A 20,117-nucleotide genomic window follows, 5' to 3' on the forward strand; every position below is an offset into this window, starting at 1 on the left:
AAGGTACCTCCGAACACGCTGGTACGTCCCTGACAAACTTTCATAAATACGCCCAGCTGTTTCCCCCATCTCAGCTCTGTGTAGCCTGCAAATCACGGATTAATTTGCACACAGCTGCTACAGATTCTAGGGAGACAAGCTCCTGAGAAACATTCAGTGTTGCCAATATTAAGCCTCTAATTTCCTTAAGTGGAAAGTTTTTAAAGCTGTTCAAGTTGTCTGAGGAAGCTGCAGAGGCAGGACTCCCGGGCTTCCTCGCTGACAGACTCACTGTGAAGCTGAAAAATCCACTTCGCCGTGATGGGTAGGTGCTGCTGCTCTTTGGAGTAGGGACTGTCAAGCTGTCCATTTAGCTGCTTTGTCTTGAAGCATTTTTTGAACACCTATTTTGTGCAAGAAACAAAAGGAGACAGTTAATTTGTCAGGGTTGACATTTGGGCTTTAAGTCCAGTGGGCCTGGGTTCCAAGCCCTGCTTCCCTTCTTAGCTGCCAGGCCTTGGGCCATGCCCTTATCTGTAATAACTGACTCTACAGCAAAGGGTCCTTGGGAGTATTTAATGAGATAATGCATTCAACAGGAAAAAAATTAAACTGTTTTCAGAGCTGCTCTCCTCAGCCACTGCCTCAGGGAAATTTCTGGTCTGCTTGCTTGCTTTGGTTGCACACATTAGGAGAATGGGTAAAGAGCGCACTTCAGAGAGGATTTTTGAGAAAGCGTTTTGGGAATTGGGGGAGAGAGTAAGGGAATGATGGGCTGCCACTGTGCTCTGCCGTGTGGGACATGGAAGCCAAATGAGAGGAGGAAAGAAAATGGAATAAATGTTTTGCCACGGGTTATACATCAAACTTCTGCAGTTTTTCAATTCCTTGTGGACGTTGGAGGCACTGAAGGCAGACATGGAGATGATATGACCATAGTTTCGTTTTGTGATCATTAGGATGGATCATTGGTGAAGGAGAGTCTGGAAGAAGGTTGGGTATCGGAAGGGTGGACTAGATTGGGGAAAGATGATGAGCATTTTATGGGCTGGTTAATGAAACCCTGAGATGGGCAGATGGTGAACAGCAATGGATCTTTGTGCATACGATTCCCAAACCTAGGATGCTTTCCCCATTCATCTCTTGCCACATTCTTCTCATTCTTTAAGGTCCAACTCAGGTTCTTCCTTCTCCTGGAAGTCTCTCTGTTGCTCTCAATTCCATCAAGCACTCCTTTCTGAAATTCAGATATCTAAATTGCAGCCAGTTCCATCCATCTTTATACTTTACGCCATTAGTTAACAGTTTCCAGTACCTGGTTCCTTTTCCAAATAGATTGTAAGCTCCTTGAAGGCAATTGCTCTCTAACTCTTTCTCTTTTATCCTTGGTTCCAAGCACACTGCTAAGAACACCATAGATACCAAATAGTTATTGGAATGAACTGAATTGGGGTTAGGGTATATTTTGCAGGGTGTCTGGTAGAAAACTTTAGGGGAAGTTAAGAAGGAAAGACGCATCAGGAGAATGGGAGATGAATGCAGCTAAACCTTGGATTTTCCATGAAAACAGGAGTCACCATGCAGTGTCTCTGAAGAATTTTACAATATCAGCTTAATATAACATAACTATATCCAGGAATTTATCATTTTTACACTGCTGAGCTAAGCAGTGACCCCTCCTAGAAGCAGATAAAGGAACAACATGTTTGAATACACCCATGTGTGAGTTGCTGCTTTTTAAATTCGAGTCCATCCAAAGAGATTTTAATTTGTAAATACAGGTGCTTTAGGCAATTATATATTTATTAGATTTCTGTAATCCCATTTTTCCAAAAATACTAAAATGATACCTAAAGAATACTTCATCTTAGTTTAAATAAGATTTTATTGTTGTTTAATTTCCCAAGATGAAGCAAGAAAACAGACTCTTCAAATAGAAATAAAAAACTCTACATGTTCAAGAAGGACAAAGGTGAGGTCTGTGTTTGGAAGTGATAAAGACAAAATGCAGGGAAAAGGGAATGGAAAAGAAAATACAGAGCTGATTTGGCAGCCATCAGAGTATGTGACTTTTGTGTGTGTTTGTTTTTTAAGAAATGATGTCAGAGAACTGTATGAAAAAACAAGTTCAATGATGAGGTTGGTAGCTGGCAACTACTCATTTTCCTAATTTCTCATAGATAAACTGAGACTCAGAAAGATGACATTTGCAAACAGCTAGTTAAAAAAATAGCTAAATAATGCTGGTTTGGTCACAGGTAACTGTGGCTTTAAAAATATGTATTACTTGAAAATTTACAAACTTTATGCATGAAGGAATATCTAGTCTTAAAACAAAGGAATAATTTGCTTTACAGAAGAATTTTTTCAACTTGCTTTAAAAACCAAGCCAGCCAGTACACTTGAATTCAGATTTGATTTTTAGATATTTGATTTACTCCCAATTTTTCAAAAACCTTTCAATTGCATAAAACCATTTTGAAACTCGGGCAAAGCCAGGCCAACTTAGTTTCAACTTGAATTAGAGGTGACCTAAGTGTCAGAGAGAGTGCTATTTCTTCCAGATCAGCCTCTATGTAACTTTATTTCCTTACAAAATAGGAAAAAAATTTTTTATTTTGTATTACTTTCTACCACAGATATATATATATACACACACACACACACACACACTCTTAGGTGTGATTCAGCTTTAGCTCCTATTTTCTTATCTGCCTAAGGAGATACCATTGTTCAAAACCAATTTACTTGGCTAATTCTTTCCTCTGTCATCTTTGTAATTATTTCTGATAGTCCTTGGCCAAACAATTCTTTCTCCATCATGTGCTTTCATTTCGGCTGAAAGTTGGTGTCTGCAAAGCTGGTTGTTATGGCAACCGCTGGGCTGTCCAGCACAATATTAGGACTTTGTTGTAAGAAATGGAAAAGGGAAATGGAAAGGGGGTGGGGATGAGGCCATTTCCACATACCTATTTTTAAGTGATTTACCTTATCACCACTCTAATAATGTTTTTGCACACTTCCCTCCTTTCAAGGTCCTTGAGTTCCACTAAATCCATCATCTTATGTACATTTATAATTTAATTAATATTTATTAAGAAACTATGAGGTGTGGTCTAGCATAGGCAGAATAATCCATTCACTTGTGCATACATTTAATAAATATTTATTGAGCACCTACCCTGTGACAGGCAAGGTTTCAGGAAATGGACTCAGTAGCAAGCAAGTCCGACAAGGCCGTGCTTTCCTGGAGCCTTCATTTGGAGTAAGAGTCAGGCAATGAACATGGAAACACATAAATGAGATTCACTCAGAAAGTCAGTTATACATACCATGAAGAAGAAAATAAAGTTCTGTGATTGAGTGATGGGGAACAATGGCTAGGACGCCCAGGGAAAGCCTGAGGAGTGACATTGGAATTGGTTGAATGTGTAAATATCGAGACTTGAAATAAAAACAGTTAGTTTTGTGCAGTGTTCCCACTCTTCTGGTGAGAATGAAGCACATATACGTGTATGAGCTACTGAACACAGATGGTGTAATTTCTGTGATTTCACATACAAGTTAAATGCACTTATATTTACATTTAAAACTGGCAGTACATAACATAAGGATGAATGCTAAAATTCATGCTTGCTCAAAATTTTAATTTTTCTTATAAGGTTATTACATAACAAATAATGTAACAAGTTGAGAGGGAGCTCACAAGTAAAAGGAAAAAGTTTTATAGTTTAGTACATTTAATAGCACTTGCTTCTTTCCTGCTTTTCAACAGGGAGTCTATATTTTAATTTGGTAGTGGGCACCACAAATTATGTTGCTAGCCCTGGTAATGGCATAAATCATATGACAACAGATACAATTTAATATAAGAACTGGGGGGGGGAGTTATTTATATCTGAGCCTTGGTTTCTTAAGCTCAAAAATGGAAATAAGAATACATGATGAATGAGGTTGTAATGAAGATCATTCCACAAGATACTGTATGTCCATCACTAGGCATTTAAAATTAGCAGTCATTTGATCAATGATCATTGTGGTACTTGTAAATGTACCTTGTAAAATAGGAGATTTTAGTATTTATTCTAGGGTCATAGAGATGGGAAACATTTTCCAGGTGGGACAAGCTTTACACCTCTATAGAGAAATTCATATTTTAAAGGAACTTAAGAGAGCACACAACAAATATGCTATTACCTTAGTTTCAGGAAAGCATTTGGCAAATTATCTTCATGTTCTTTTTGAAAACAAGATAAATGGAGGCTTGATGGTAAGTTGGATAGATTTGTGTCAATTCAGTGACTTTACTCAGAGAATTTGTCTAATGGATTATAACAGCCAGAGAGTAGATCCCACAGATAGGCCAGAAAACTGTTGTTGTCTCTGACATATTTAATATTTTATATCAGCAACTTCCTGAAGACATATGAGGCATGTTTATCAAATACATGACTGATGAAATGTTAGGAGAGTAAAAACTTTAGGTGATTCAAAATTATTTGGATAGGCTGGAATAATGAACTAAATCCAAAATTAACAGGATGAAATTTAATATGGATATTAATTAAAATCACAGGCTGGGGTTTACAAGGTATGATGGTTAGGTTAATGTGTCAACCTGGCCAGGTAATGGTGCCCAGTTGTTTGGCTAAGCAAGCACTGGGCTAACTGTAATACAAGGGCATTTCATGGACTTTAATCATCAGTGAATTGATTACATAGATGGCTGGTTACATCTACAATCAACTGAGGAGATTGCTGTCAGCAATGTGTGACATCTCATCCAATCAACTGAAGGTTTTAAAAGGAAAAATGATTTCAGCATTCAGAGAGAGAATTCCCATCTCTACTGCAAATAGCCAGTGTCTTCTGGGGAACTCATTAAGGACCTTCACTGAAATCCCTGGCTTACAGCCTGCCCTGCAGAATTTGGCTTTGTGTATCCCCACAGACAAATGAGACAATTTTATAAAATCTCATGCTGTTTGCAGATCTGTCCTGTCGGTTCTGTTTCCCTAGAGAACTCTGCCTAATATACCAGTTGTACCAGATCTCCTGTGATAAAGAAGAACTAAAGGTCAGAATGGGCTGTGAGTCACTCATTTAGAATATATTTTGCTTAATACCTACTTAGTGCCAGGAATTGAGCTGGTTGCTATCAGGCACATGAAATTGCCAGATATGGGGACTATCATGGTGAATATGGCAGAAACAACATGGCCAGCCATGTGCAATCATCAGGTGGGTGGCGGGAAACACTGATACCAATCCAGCATGGACCTCATCAATAGCTATGTTGTTTGTGTCCTACTGAATGTGAGGGTTTCTGCTTGGTTTAGCATAGAATGTTGTAAGGTGCACCTAGAGGAAGGTGAGATGGATAATAAAGGCAAAAAAACCCTGTCACATGATGAATACATGTAATTATTTAACTGTTTATCATTGATAGTGCTAGTCTAATTGATGACATTCTTATATACCAAAACAAAACAAATCATTCTGAGTCAGCTAATCTGAATATTTAGCCCAGAAAAAAGCACTTGGGAAATGCTCAATTGCTATCTTTAAATATTTAACAGACTTACATGGAAAATAAAATTAGGCTTTCTCTGTGTTATTTGGATTTAAGACAAATGTGTGGAAGTTGAGGGCAGATGGGTTTTGGCTCTGTACAAAAGGGCTTTCCCTATTTCTGGAATGGTCTTTTATGAGTCCAAATGACTGTTTTTCGGGGATTAAAGATTGAACCATACAGCCTCTATGATTCTTTCCTGCACTAAAATTCCATAATGTTGTTATGAAATTCAATTAAATTTAGCAGCCATTCAGTCCCCTTCTCTGTGGCAGCCATTCAAGTAGGCACTCCAGGAGTTATGCAAGCACAAAAATATTTTTTCCATCACCAATCTTACAGTTTACATGACTGACCAAAAATATGTAACCAAGAAAGCTGTCCTGAAGACATTTAAATTTACTTAGATTGTGAATGAAGCAAGATCTTCAGTTTCAGAAATCTATGAGAGAAATGACAGAATGGCAAAATATTGATATACAACATTCTTATCAAAACTGGCAGTCATTTAACTTACTAGAGATTTGGAGGCAGGTCTTTAGTAGTCTGCCACAAAGATGAAGGACTGTTCTGTTTTATGTACCTGATTCCACGCACTGTGTTGGTGGGTGCCTTGAGGGATGGAGAAGAGGCCAGAATCAGGGATGTGGTTTTGAGGACCTTCTTCTCCTGAGGAACTTATGTCTTACCACCCTCTCACCTCTGTCTGAATGGACCCTTACTCAGGTCACCGTTCCTTTTTTAAAATTTTATTTTTAAAGAAGCTTTAGTTTACATGAATGTTACATCAGAATATAGGGGATTCCCATATACCCCACCTCCTCCACCTCCCACACTTTCCCCCTTCTAATAACATCTTTCGTTAGTGTGGTCCTTTTGTTACAAGTGATGAACACATATTCGAAGCATTTCTATTTGTAAACTCTGGTCTATGGTTTATATTATAGTTTACACTTCATACTGCACAGTTTTATAGGTTTTGACTAAATGTATACATGGCCTGTATGCATCATTGCAATGTCATGCAGGACAATTCCAATGTCCCCAAAATGCCCCATGTTGTACCTATTCTTCCCTCTCTCTCCCCTCGGAACCTCTGGTGAGGTCACCAGTCTTGGCTCCTCACAGCTCTGGCATCCTGGCCATGGCTAATTGGTCGAGAGCACTAGTGGCCTAAGTGGGGCCTGGTATGAGAGCTGTGTCCAGCAAAGACTTTCTGTGGGGAACTGAGGGGCTGACCCCAACCCTTTACTCTCTTTGGAGCATGAATATGAAGCACAAAAGACTCAACAAACCATAGGGTAAGGCAGAAGCCAAGAGATGCACAGAGGGCAACGGAGAACAGATTCCACGAGGTGGCAGAGCTCCGGGCAGGAGGGGATGAGGGCAGGGAGGAGCAGGACTGGAGCTGCTGAGGCTGACAGACCACAGGGCCAGAGCGATGACTCCAGTATGACAAGAAAACGTGCGTGGGAGGGTGTACCTGTGTGTCACCTCCTGTGCTGACTACTACAAGCGGAAGACCGTGGCAGGCTGGCAGGAGGGAGGGCTTCCTGGAAGAGGCAGAGCTTGAGCTGGGCATGGATAGACTTTGAATTGCCAAAGGTGCTGTTGGTGGAAAGTGGGAAAGGGGAAGTTTCGTGTGGGGCTGTAAAGGTCAGTGCTCTTGACGGTTCACACTTGGGCAAAATGGAAGAAGCATGTCTGTGGCAAGTGAGGTGGAGACGATTCATTTCCCAGAATCCACTGCCTGCTTCGAAAGTGTCAGAGAGGCCTCCGTGTGGCACTTGCACATTGAACACTCTCTTGTCGAGACGATTAAGTTCCTCCCGGGGCAAGAGCATCAACGACGACTCTTCTGCACATCCTCCAAGTCCTCAAAGTGTTTTCCACGGTCACCTTGCGCTGCAAGTTGCTGCCTTCGCCTCCACTGTGACAGGGTGAAAGGCTCCTTCGGATGGCTTAATACCCTCTGCTGACAAATGTGTAAATTGTGGGGATGATCTGGGGACTGTGGACAGCTGACCCAAGGACCAGGGTAGGGGCTTCTAATCATTTTCTATAAATAACCGAAGTTGTTTCAGCTGGTAATGATTTTCTGTCTCTCTCGGCAAAGCCTGAACTTGAACCAAGAAGCAAATTGTTCTGACTCCTTCCACAGGTCCTCTGACTGAAAACAAAGAGGTGCCGGTGATCCGCGAGGATGGCTACAGGGAGAACACGTGGTTTTCTCTTGCTACTGATGAGTTTTATCCAAATTTATTCTGAGGCCTTACATGAGGGAGTGCGCACAGCTCCAGGAGGGCTGTAAGCAGAGCTCCTTCTCTGCCTCCTGCTGAGGGTTAGAGAAAGCTGCGGCTGTGCTTTTCTGAAGAGGAAAATTCAGCCGAGGGTCAAGAGGATGGGGCGAAACCTCAGCAAATGCCCGACACAAAGCAAGGCACTGGTCTATTAAAATCCTATTAACTGGCTCACAAATTTTCCATTTTCACAAGAAACTGTCAATTTTGTTGGTTTATTATTCATACGTGGAGAGAAGCTTCTTGGAAGAGATCATAAATACGATTTCTGACAGCCAATCAGACCTTGAGGGTTTCTGATGAGATGATAAGCACAATATTAACAGAATTCACAGGGGCTAGGAGAGGAGGGGAAAATGAGAGCTGAATTGTGTTTCTGTGAGTTGCCTCGTGTGAAACAGCTGGAGAGAGAAGGTCAGTTAAGGGATATGAGAATATCTGCCTAAATATTCTCATATTAGGAAATTGGATCCCTACCTCTCTGTTTCAAGGGCAGATAACAAGCCCATGCTAGCCCAGGAGAGGAGATTAAGCTATGAGAGCTACTACCAGTCTCCTGCTCTATAGGCTATTAGCACAGTGTCCTCCAAGAAGAGCCTGATCTTCAGAGTTGCCTGCTTTTGCAATGAATCTTCTAGAACATTGAAGACTTAAGGCTACATGATGAGTGAATCTACATTCTTACTAAAGTCACTCAGTTCCAGAATGTTGAGTTCAGGGAAGAATTATGGTAGAAAAATGGTCACAGAAGATAAAGTGGCTTTCTGTAACTGTAAAGTATAAGTTCCATGAAAATACCTTCTCTGAGGTATTAGAGCAATGGGCATTCATCAGGATTTATTGATAGGTCAAGGGGATTTGTATTAGTCAGCCAAAGGGGTGCAGAAATCTGTTGGCTTTTATAAAGAGTGTTTATTTGAGGTAGGAGCTTACAGTTACCAGGCCATAAAGCACAAGTCACTTCCCTCACCAAAGTCTGTTGGCTGCTGATGTCTGCCAGGGTTCAGACTTCCTGGGTTCCTCTCTTCCTGGGACTTGTTTTTCTCTGGGCTTAGCTGCCCTGCTCTCTCCACAAGGCCAGCTGTAGACTATCAGGTGACTGATGTCTCTCTCGCTGGGGTTCGATTCTCTCCGGGCTCAGCTGCTCTGCTCCTCTGTGTGCTTACTTCCCAGGCTCCAGCTCAAAACTCCAAACTCCCTTCTCTGTGTTGCAGATTCTCTGGGAACCACCCTCTTGGTGGGTGGGGACTCACCATCCTACTGACATGGCCCAATCAAAGCTGAAATCATTATTTAATCAAATAAAAGTGAAACCTCTGAATCCAGTATAATCTAATGTGCCCAGAGGAACAAACCATTTTACAAACATAATCCAATATCTATTTTTGGAATTCATAAATAATACCAAACTACCACAGCTGCTTAGAGAGCAATGAATCTGCATATGGAGAAGGATGGGAATACCCTTTGAAGTTTTCTTTGGGTAAAATGGGGATTCTATATAGCACTATAATTAAGAGGCAGAAAAAAATCTAATGAGTCTTTAACAGTTTATTAATCTTTTTCTCAACAAGAAAAACAAAAGGCATTTAGAGACATTAATATGAAGAAAAACCAGGTAGTTCTATTATAAATTCATGAGTTGTTATAAAATCTGTTTTTGGAATTCATAACCAATATCAAACTGCTACAGGATCCAATAAGAAGGGCTAGGTTTTCATCTGCTGCTTAGAGAACTGGAATAGGAATTGGGGATATCAGCCCCGTGCCTCACTCCTCTCCTCGATTGCTGAATGGCAGATGACAGAATGGAAATAAGGGAAGTGACAGGTCTTTAACGGGAGGGCTGCTATCTGCAGCTTCTGGCCTCCTGCCACAGGGACGAGGATGCTAAATGGACCAGACCCTCCCTTTAGGAGGGAACACTTGCTACTCCAACTTCTGGGAGAGCTGAGTACGAGGGACTTATTGCCCAGAGCTGTCATGCCCAAGGTCATGCCCTTTTCCCAAGGACAGCTTTTATCCAACGACTTCTGAAGCCAGGGTCCAAAGGCCCAGGCTTCTTGCCTCCATTCAGGACAAATCTGAAGGGCCCTCCCAGCTCCAGAGGTCCCCGTAGGATTGCCTGCAGCCTGCAGCACACCTGCACCGCAGTTCAGCTTCTCTTTCTGCCCACTCCTGCTTTCTTCACTGCCTTCTCCCTAACACATCTAAGGGTTGATCCTGAAAGCACCCCTCCGTAAACTTCCTGCTTGGGAATCTTTGCTTCAGAATCTGGGAGAGCCATCCTCAGAGTGGCATCTAGGATACTGTTAAAGTTTATTTATATAGAGGTAAATCATTGTTTTTTGAACTTTTAAATACTAGTAGAGGAGGACGTGTGATATGTTTATCGTAAGGGGTCATTGGTTAAAAAAGGTGTAGCCTCGCTCCTCTGTAATTTTAGGAACCAGCCTGTAGCCAGAAAATGGATTTTTGTTTGGAGTAGTGGGAGCCTTCTAAACCCTTTTAAATCAGAGCAACCACCTATGTGTCAGGTTTTCTGGATGAGCATGATTGCTCGTTTACTACTCCTGTGTCATCTTTATAAAGCAATATTTTGTTCAAGTTCCCTGGTGGCCAACGAGCAGCTGCAGCAATACTTTCATCCACATGCTGAACATTTGAAATTCTAGTTCCCTTCCTTTCCCCAACTCCCTGAAGAAAAGTTGGGGTACTTCATTTTTTTCTTTCCTCTCTCTTACTGAAACAGTTTTACATTGAGGCAACATCTTCCCAGGAGATAGTGAAAAGAAAAATACAATACACCAAAGAGCTGTAAGGCGAGGTGTTGATTAAGTAGATAAGATGCCTTCTTTTTAGAGGAAAGCAGGGTCATTTCTGAGGTGTTCTGAGCTGACTAGGGGACTTTTAACAAGATTACAATAAATATTCAAAGATCTTAAAAGTTGAAATATATTTATTATAATTGTGTTTTAATATTTATCATCAGGTAATATTGCTATTACTCATTAGCTGCAAAAATCACTAAACATCTAGAGGCAAGAAGTAAATTAGAGCTGATGTATTTTCTTATCTATCTTTAAATAAAGTTGAAAGTGACCCATCTTTTCAGTAGCCTACTATTGATTTAGTATGTCTTGTCATTTACTATAGGTCACTATTCTATTATCCCTAGCTCTTTTTATTTCCTTTAATGTTGCAGACTTTTTGGACTTTATGGAAAAGATCAAAGATAGTCATTACTATCAACCACTGCTGTGTTCCTTTGTATTTAAGTCAGAACAGGGAGATTATATGGTACTATTAGATGTAATCTAATATTGCTATTGAAAAAAGCAGCTTGGGAAATTTCTGGAATGCAAATTAGCATGAGAGTGGGCAAGATATATAGGAAGGGAAGTGATAGACGAAGGTGAAATTCAAAGTCTAGACTAATAAGAATTGAAAATTAAAGATGGCAGAAAAAGTAATTTTCAGATATCTGAATGGCATGTCAAGTCAAATGGAGAGGAAGAAGCAAACAACTGCTTTCCCTGAAAAAACAACTAATGGCAAAAATCTTCAAAATAGTTAATAATGATAAAGAAGGCAGGATAAATAATTTCTTGTGTCTTATTTTGTTATGTGTATATTTAAAATAATAGCTGACATACATCTGGCAAACTGCCCCACTATACTGCGAGGGGCATTCTACACTTGAGGAAAAACAGTGTAGCCAGAAGCCACAAGAGGGCAGCAGAGGGCTAGGTACAGATGGGACGCTCCTGCTGGAAGGATCTTCAACTCTCCAAAGTTCTTCCCTACGGCATGAGAGAGCCAGTGTCCCTTTTAGCTCAGGGTCAGATCAAGACTCTGCTCCCAGAACTGGATTCTCCTGGGCTACTACTTTTCAGGGCATTTCAGCACAAAAGCCTCAATATTCTCATCTGTAAAGTGGAGATAAGAATAGTATCTACCTCAAAGAGTTGTGAGAGCTAAGCCCAAAGCTCCTGGCACTCATGAGTCTCTTAATAAACACTGCCATTATGAAAATAATTGTGATTGTATGTGCCTGAGCTGCTTCAGAGAGTTTTCAGGTTAGAATTTCTTCAGATTATCTGGTCCAGAGCAAAGTTTGTCACCAATAATAGCCCTGTTTCCTTCTGAGCTCAGAAGCTAGTTCACAGCTCTCCTTCCCCCAGTACTCGAGCTCCAGGCAATCACTCCCAAATGATGTTTCTCTGATGAGGGGGCCAGGTCTCTGAAGAGGGAAGTGACTTGTTAAAGATGACGTAGCTGGTCAATGGCAGAGCTGAGATGAGAAGGAATTAAGGTCGTGAAGAATTCCGTTCTCTAAATATGATTGGGGAAATGGATTTGAGATAGTGAAATTGGGAAAGACAGTTTTGTTATCTTTAAGTCCAATGGTCACTTCAGCCGGGCAAGCAAATATTGTCGCGAATTAGCAGTTTTGGGGTCTTGCTATTCCTAAAGTGTCGGTCCTTAAGAAGCTTAATGTTATTCAAATACATTAAATTCCAAACTAGCCCTCAACTGGACTTTCCCATAAAACAAGGGTTTACTTAGCCCCTGTTCTGTGCACGCCACTGTGCTGGATTCTGTGGGAAACTCAGGCAGTGTAGAAGAGGTTTAGGAGGCAACATCACAATGGCTATAGAAGTAAGTGGGTGCTAGATGAATCATACTGCTTTGAGGTACCTATCACTTCTTGAGAGATTTTTCTGCACAAAAAGGTAGCTGGATGAAATAACTCACTGAAATCTTGCAAATAATGGGTTAGAGGGTTAGAGTCAAGGTGCCAGAACCATCTTTTTTTTTTGTTCGCACTCTGAGAGATGTTGTAAATATCACCAGCTATTGACTTTTCCCTATCTGTTTTCTCTTTTTTTCTGGTTAATGATGCATCTAAGTACGCTTAATGGATAAAGTTACTCACTAATCAGTAGGAGAGACTAATAAACAAAAATGATCTATACTAAAAGTGAAATGCAGGGAAAATAAATTGGGGTTTTGCCTGAAGTAGGCTAAAAATAAGTCCATGGTGGGATGTAGCAGGCAGAAGAGATAATGCAATCAGAGATCCTTAATGCATGGTGCTTGCTAAAGCCATGGCCCCAAGATTTTTAGTCACTGGGGTTTCTTTGAAAATATGAAAGTTATGCAAATCTCTTGAGAAAAAGTCCTCTACAAACTTATGGGGTAAATGTTTGTGCCTGGGTCAATGAACTGTCAAGTCTCCATTCAACATTCAACACCTCCTGTCTACCTAGCCCTGCCTACACCCATGAAAAATGAACCTCCCTGTTCTCTCAGTCTACCTGACAGTAGGGAGATGAATGGTTTCTTGAAGCATAATGAGTCTAAATGACTTTGCCAGGGCCTGCCTGGCACAGTGGTGGGACCAGCACTGAGGGTTCAGGACTCTCTGACAAGACCAGCTGTGTCCCTCAGGAGACCCTTACATACACCTAAGGTCAGAAGCAGAGGTGCAGATAGTCTTCAGTAGCTGCTAATAAGACACATTGCAGAGTAGACCCAGAAAGCCCGACAGGTAAGCTGAAATTCGTTAAAGAGGTACATTCTGAAATGTTTAAAGGAAATAGTATGGATATCTACCATTTATATTGAAATGGTTAAAGAATACGGTGGATTGATAGATGGGATAGAAGTAGGATAAATGGATAGATAAATGATAAAGCGAGTACAATAATATGCTAATGGTTATGTAAGTTGTCAGTATTAGGAAAGGCACGTGAAGGGTCTGTGGAAATTCTTTGTATTATTTTTGTGACTTTCCTGAGCCTGAATTTATTTCCCCCCAAATAGTCATATGAAGTAAAATAACAATTTTGCATCATGGAATAATGGAAAATACAGATTTCAAGTTACAACCAAGGCCCATCTTTTATTATTACATGCAATAAAAATTAAACTCTAGTTTGTCAGATGAAGGAAATAACTCTAGGGGTCAAAGTGAAGGTGGTGGGCTTGAGGGCTGGGAGGAGAGATTCACACAGACTCCTGACTAGAAAGACAAAGAAATGTCAAAGGGCCAACCATCATTTTATAGAGTACTCTATATGCCACACAGACATGGCAGAAATCATTTGTTTTGGGTAGGAAAGGAGAGACACAATTTACTTAAATATGGAAAGAGTAGGCTTTATTTACCTTGACCAAAAATGAGTACTTTTATGCTGTCAAGGAAATAATAATGGCACAACTTTTGTTTTACCATTTATATCAATGAACCTTTGATCTTTCATGTTTCAGCCACAATTTTGCCCCACAAATACCTATCATCCCCATCTTTGAGCCTAAGTTAGGAAAAATATAGTTCCATGAAACTTGATTCTCCAATGAATGCCTGTCAAACAAAACTGAGGAAATCAAGTAGAACAGGTCCCAAAAAGATTAATGACAAATACAACCTGCATTGATTATTGTGAGATTCTTGGAAATAACCACAATGATTGAATATTTCCATTGAATTAGTTATTGCCTATGGGCCTGACCTGGCTGACTGAATTCCCAATTATTTTATTTTAATTTTTTATCCATTTTATTATAAATATTTTAAACACAGGAAAATGAAAGAATCTTATAGTGAACACCACTTAGCTTCAACCATTACCATTTTCTTTGCTTGTTTTATCATTCATTTGGCAATTTATCTTCTATCTGTCAATCTATTGTATTTTTCAGTGCATTTCAAAGTAAATCATAGGCATTCATAAAATTTCCCCTAAATGTTTCAGAATTTGCTTCTTTAGCTATTGATTTTCAATATACCTATCCTGCTTTCTGGGTCTACCAGTTGCAATACCTTTACCAGCTATTGGAGTCTATTCAGCATTCCATCTATATTTATTAATTGGAATTCTATAGTAAGCATTTATTTATTTGTTTACTTTATTTATACCACCATGAACTGAAGGACATTTAGTTTTTCTTTCCTCTGGGTAATAAACCACTGATATTGTTATTTATCTTGATGCTCAAATTGTCCCAGATTGGAGCACTGAAGTTTCCCTTAAAATGGCATGTGTATCCTTTCAACATGCTGTACTCATCATTATAGTAAGCATTTCCTTACTTTCTGGCAACATTAAATGTTCTAGGTTCACCTTGACATGGCATCAACCAATTTCCTAGAAAGTTCTGGTTCCATTTATTTGAAAGTTGGGTTATCTGGATTCTAAGTGTGCTCATTGCTACTAGATGTCATTATTTCTAGGTCTTCTCAGTGGACAGAAGTAGAAAATATAGCACACACATTTATATGTTTTCCTGTATCTACCCATAGGTGTATATGTCAAAAACCACGAACTCCTACTGATACCTCTGATTTCATTTCACACTACAGACAGAGCTTTGTTCAAGCCTTCTCACTTTCCTTATTTGTAACTCCATTCTCTCATAGTGAAAAATCCAATTCTCAATACTCATAATGTATTACTTTTTTCTCCATCCTAATATATACACAGTTTAGTTTCAGAGTTGCTAACCTGATCCCCTGTAAAAAAAATTACTAAATTACTAACAAAAGTACAATTTTTATGTAGTGTCCAGCTTTTCTTTAGCCTGATGGTATGTAGACAAAGTACTTTTTTCAAAGTTCCTTAGGTTAGTTCTTTCCTTCCCCATCCCCTTCAGTACACTTATGTTATTCATTTGTAATATAGCTAGGTTTTTGCATTTGTTACTGTTTGCATTTCATTTGTGTTTCCCACACATCCTGATGGGTTTTTCTTTTATTTATTTATTGGGTATATGAAACATAACCATAGTTTTATAAGTCACAGCTTGTAAAAAGGTAAACCTCTTCCATCCCTGCTATCCATTCACATTTCCCATTCCTTCCATTTTGTTCCCACCAACCCTCTGTAAGCACTGATGCCATTAATCTCTGGTTCATCCTTGTAAATCTTTAGCTACAGATGCACAGAAATATTATATTTTGTTATATCCCTTCTTTCTTACTGGAAAAGCAGCATGCCATGAAAACTATTTTGTGCTTTACATTTTTTTTTCCATTTAGTAATAAAATATCACAGCTGATGACTTCATAGAGTGCCCCCTCATTCTTGTATGTGTTTGCATAGTACTGCATTACATGAAGGTACCATAATTTATTCAGTCATTCTCCTGTGTATAGGTATTTAGGTTGTTTCCAGTATTTTGCAGACTAGAAATAACCATAATAATCTTTTGCTTATGTATTTTTGTATTGACAGAGGCATATTTTCAGGGTGAATTCCTAGAAGTGGGATAGCTGGTGCACAATGTACTTGGATATGTAGTTTTGTTAGGTATTACAAGATACCCCTTCAGAGGGTTGTACCAGTTTGCGTTCTCACTGGGATATGAATGTGTCTATTTCCTCACAGCTTCACCAGCAGAATGTGCTCTCATGCATTTTAAATTTTACAAAAATTATAGGCAACAAGTCATATCTCAGTGTTATTTTGAGTTGTATTTCTCTAATTGAGTGGTTTTGAACAAATTTTCATAGGTTTAAGGACTATTTTTATATCTTTTAAAATAAATTGTCTGTTGATATCATTTTCACATTTTTCTTTTGGGATTTTGGTCCTGTGTCCCTTAATTTTAAAGATATTAGCCCTTTTTTTGTGGTATGTATTCCAAATATTTTCTCCCTGTGCACTAGTTGCCTTTTGACTTTGTTTTTGATATGTTTTGCCATCCAATTTAAAATGTAATCACATTTATTAGTCTTGTCTTCTATTGTCTCTGGATTCTGAGTCATAGTTAGAAAGCCTTTTGCTACAATGAGATCAAAGTTTAATTCACTCACATTTTCTCTGGTCTTTGCTTATTTTCATTTCTTGCATCTAGGTATCTGATCCATTCTGCAGTTTATTCTTGTGTATGATGTGAGGTGTGGATCTTTCTCTTAAGGACTACACAGTTGTTCCAGAACCATTTATTTAAAAAATCCATCATTATCCCAGTGATTTGAGATATCACCTTTAGCTTATACTAAATTTCCACCTGGTATTTGAGATTATCTCTGGTCAATTTTTATATTCATGCTCCACATCCAAACTATTTTAATTTTATCTATGTAGTATGCTTTATACCTGCAGGGCTAGTCCCCAGTTAGTTTTGCTTTTTCAGCAAATACAGTATTTCAAATCTTTGTCTTCTTTTCCTTTTGAAAATTATGATTTTTTGTCTCACTTAATGCTCTTTACATTGTTAAGTGTAATTATTATTAATAAAATATCTTCTTTATATTGAAGTTTGAATTTGCCTGAATATATTTGTGTTTTTTCCCTTTACATTAAAAAAATTTTCAAAGTACCACATTCACAAAAATAAATGGTACAAGATCAAAATGCATTAAAATGACAATTACAAATGACAAAACCAGTCTTCTGTCTACCCACAACCCATGCCATGCTAATCACATAACAGATATAAATGCCTGTAGTTCTATTCATTATTTCTTGTTATATTTATGTGTTTATTACTAAATAATATGCTTGTGTCACTATTTCTTGATTTACTATTTATGGCATTATTTGATGACTTCTATAATAGATGTAGAGAACTAAGTTTTTCCACATCCTATTCCCCTCTACTTGCCAGCCCAAACTTCCTAAAACAGGACAATGGTAAAGGAAAATCCTAGCGTGCCATGCATTTGCTTTTTTACTGATTGTGTTCTTCTTTTATTTGCTTGTTTTCTTTAATATTTTTCCTTTTAGCAATTTGGAATGTGTAATCAAATTTTCAGTTCTTCAAATTATTTATTTCGAATATTTATAAAGCTTAAGCTAAATTGTGTCAGTTCTGAAAATAATGTTGACTATTGACTTCTTTCAAGAAAGATGAGTAAATTAGTTCCTTTACAATGACTCACAATATACCGGCTACCCCTGTTCACTTTCTGTTTTATATTGGTATATTTGAGAGTTTTTATTATAGTTCACTATAATTAAAATAATAAATAACTGTAATGAACTATAATAAAACTATAACTGATAATACTATAATAAATATAATAAAACTAAAATGTTGTAATAAATTTTAATTATAATCATCTGGCATAAAACTATAAGAAAATATTTCTTTTCTTAAGAACTATGATATTTATATTCTGTTTTATAACCAGAATCAAAATAGTTATCTAGACATAATTCTTTGCTGAAATAGTTCAAAGTTTTCAGTCCTTTCATAGAAAAGTATGTCTATTTGTGATTTATTTATCTTGATCAGTATTGGGTCTTTAAGATATTTTAAGAAGTATATATATGAATTATGCTTTCTGAATTCCTGTATGTTTGAGAATTTCTTTTGGTTATTATCATAAAGAGTTACAACTACTTTCAGAAAAATGTCCTAGATCATACCTCCCTTTATTTTTCCAGAATTTACTACATTTACTCAAATAATTTTACTTATTTAAAGAAATCTTGGGGCAGTTCTAAAATTCAATGAACTTGTTTAAGAAATTAAGGCATGTTCTTCAATGTTTATAAATATTACACAGTGTGTAATGAGCCTTTTTAATCTACAGTTTCTTAAATTAATTCAGTTCAGCAACATTGTCTTTCACTATGTCTTTGAATATTGTATCTCTACAGGTTGTTCTGTTCTCTTTCTCTGCAAGGTCAAACCTCAGGGGTTTGTTCCCAGTGTATATTATCTTCTTCTGAGTACTGTGAACTCTTTCCATTTTGTTTTCATTTCTTTTAAAGCCAGTACCAATCTTCCCCCTCCTTCCCCCTCCCAGCCCTGCAGGGCTCTTTCAGTATTTTGCTGCTGCTGCTATTGATTCAATTCCATTTTATTTTCCATGGAAAATCATTGTTTTGTTGTTTCTTCTTTCTTCTGGCTTTACAGAGTATGTTTCTTTTATTTCCTTGAGAATATGAATCACTATTGTCTAAATATTTCTTCTCTTTCCTGGGGGTCCGTTTTCCAAGGTTGTTCTCTTTGATGTCACTTATTTGGTTTTTTTATTTTCTTCTCTTTTGGATGGTGGTATTATAGAATATATATATATATATATATATATATATATATATATATATATATATATATATATATTGGCATATGTCTTCTCTCCCACATTTGAAAATATTTACTTATCTCTTGAGTGTTGACAGTTCTGTCCAGGTCTTCCTTTTGATCTTCCAAACTGTACATAGATTATCTTGATTTACCTCCTGTTTTTCATGGGCAGTTTTCAAATGTTTCCTTAAGTCACAAGGATGGAAGGTGGGAAACCATATTTGGCAGTTTGCTTTTTCTTCCCAGTCTGTAGTTTTACAGCTTGGTGCAGATATGAAAAAAATTGGAAGCTGAAAAGCTGGAAGAAAAGATAGTAGGAAAGGAAGAGAGAGAGAAAGAGAGTGGGAGAGCAAGAGAGAAAGACTGGTGGCGGGGGGGGGGGGGGAGAGGGCATTATTACTTCCTTTACCAATTAGGACCACTTCCTTGGTGTCAGTTTAAATCATCATGATGAGGGAGGGTTCTGACCAGGAGCCCCCAAATATGGGCTGTGTTTCTCCTACAGAGCCCCCCTCCAGTAACCCTCCAGTGTGTTTGAATCCTAATATGACATAGGGCAGTGTTGCCCTGGCACCTTCCAGGCATTCGGCCTTGCCTAGATGTCAACATTGAAAGGATTGATAGGGCAACTTATATATGTGGACTGAAGTCATTATGAGTTCAAAACATTGAAGAAATGGGAAGTCATTCCATCTAAAACCATTATAAAAAGGGCAAAGAAGAGGGAGGGAGAGAGAGAGGGAGAGGGAGAGAACAAAAAGTGTGCAAGAGGAAGGGGGCGGGAAGAGAGAGGGAGAGAGAGACCAAGACTTCATTTATCTGTAGTTGTTTTCTTTAAGCACCTCTCAGGCTTTGGAATGCGAGTTCTCTTCAGGACAGCACACAGCACCAACGCTACTGAGGGCAGATGGTAGCAGGAACAATTGCTAACGTGGTTGTGTCACTTACTATGGGCTGCATTTGATCCTCACAGTAACCATATGTGGAAGATATTATTAACATTCCTGTTTTACAAGTGAGGACATTGAGACAAGCAGAGAGGGAGAATAGAACTCTCCACACTCAGAGTGAAGAGTGTCACCCAAGCCTTTCCTGTTGCAGACTGAGGCAGAGGGAAAGACTTCTGGAACCAACCGAATATTCCAGCAAGCTATGTGCTAAACTGGACGGCCTGCTGTCTGCTGCCAGTGTGACCTGAGATTCATACGTGGTCACTGGGC

The 20,117-nt window shown here is 38.6% G+C and overlaps 1 long non-coding RNA gene across 1 annotated transcript in view; it reads left to right on the forward strand.

Moving 5' to 3' along the window:
- The first annotated feature begins 223 nt into the window (after positions 1 to 223).
- The window catches only part of LOC139438637 (uncharacterized), a 154,886-nt gene continuing 134,992 nt past the window's right edge, over positions 224 to 20,117 (forward strand). Inside the window, exon 1 of the long non-coding RNA XR_011648284.1 lies at positions 224 to 304. This is a non-coding gene — a long non-coding RNA (uncharacterized lncRNA). The remainder of the gene's footprint in view (positions 305 to 20,117) is intronic.

Source organism: Dasypus novemcinctus, chromosome 3, assembly GCF_030445035.2.
Source record: "Dasypus novemcinctus isolate mDasNov1 chromosome 3, mDasNov1.1.hap2, whole genome shotgun sequence".
Classification (NCBI taxonomy): Eukaryota; Metazoa; Chordata; class Mammalia; order Cingulata; family Dasypodidae; genus Dasypus; species Dasypus novemcinctus.